This window comes from Buceros rhinoceros, unplaced genomic scaffold, assembly GCF_000710305.1.
Source record: "Buceros rhinoceros silvestris isolate BGI_N320 unplaced genomic scaffold, ASM71030v1 scaffold38768, whole genome shotgun sequence".
Classification (NCBI taxonomy): domain Eukaryota; kingdom Metazoa; phylum Chordata; class Aves; order Bucerotiformes; family Bucerotidae; genus Buceros; species Buceros rhinoceros.
Window position 1 is genome coordinate 17,504 of NW_010429255.1, and position 454 is coordinate 17,957.

Consider the following 454-nt stretch of genomic DNA (forward strand, 5'->3'; position numbering starts at 1 on the left):
GCATCAGCTGCTGGTGCGGGGCTGGTGACCCCCAGCTCGACTACCCCCCATCTGTCACACATAGGGCCCCCTGCCTCTCACTTCATGCTCCTCCGGTGAACATCACCGCCACGAAAATCCTCCTACTTAGCAGAAGGCACGGCTGAACGCAGGAGGGTGGCAAAAATAGCCCTATGTGTTGCACATCTTGCATGGGTTCGTCAAGTTTGCAGAAGATATGGAACAAAGGGACCCTGGCTGCCACTCAGAGGCATCTACATGCCACCCACCCCAGGAATGACAGCAACCCCACAGGTGTATGGGGCAGGCAGTCTTGGGGAAAAAACCTCACTTAAAATCTGAGCAGGAGCAAGGTAACGGAAGCCCCTAATCCTACCAGGCACCATTTTAGGTGTTTCTGTTCTGTCTCTTAAATTTTGCGTGTGGCCGGGTGCCACTGCTCAGCAGTGGAGGC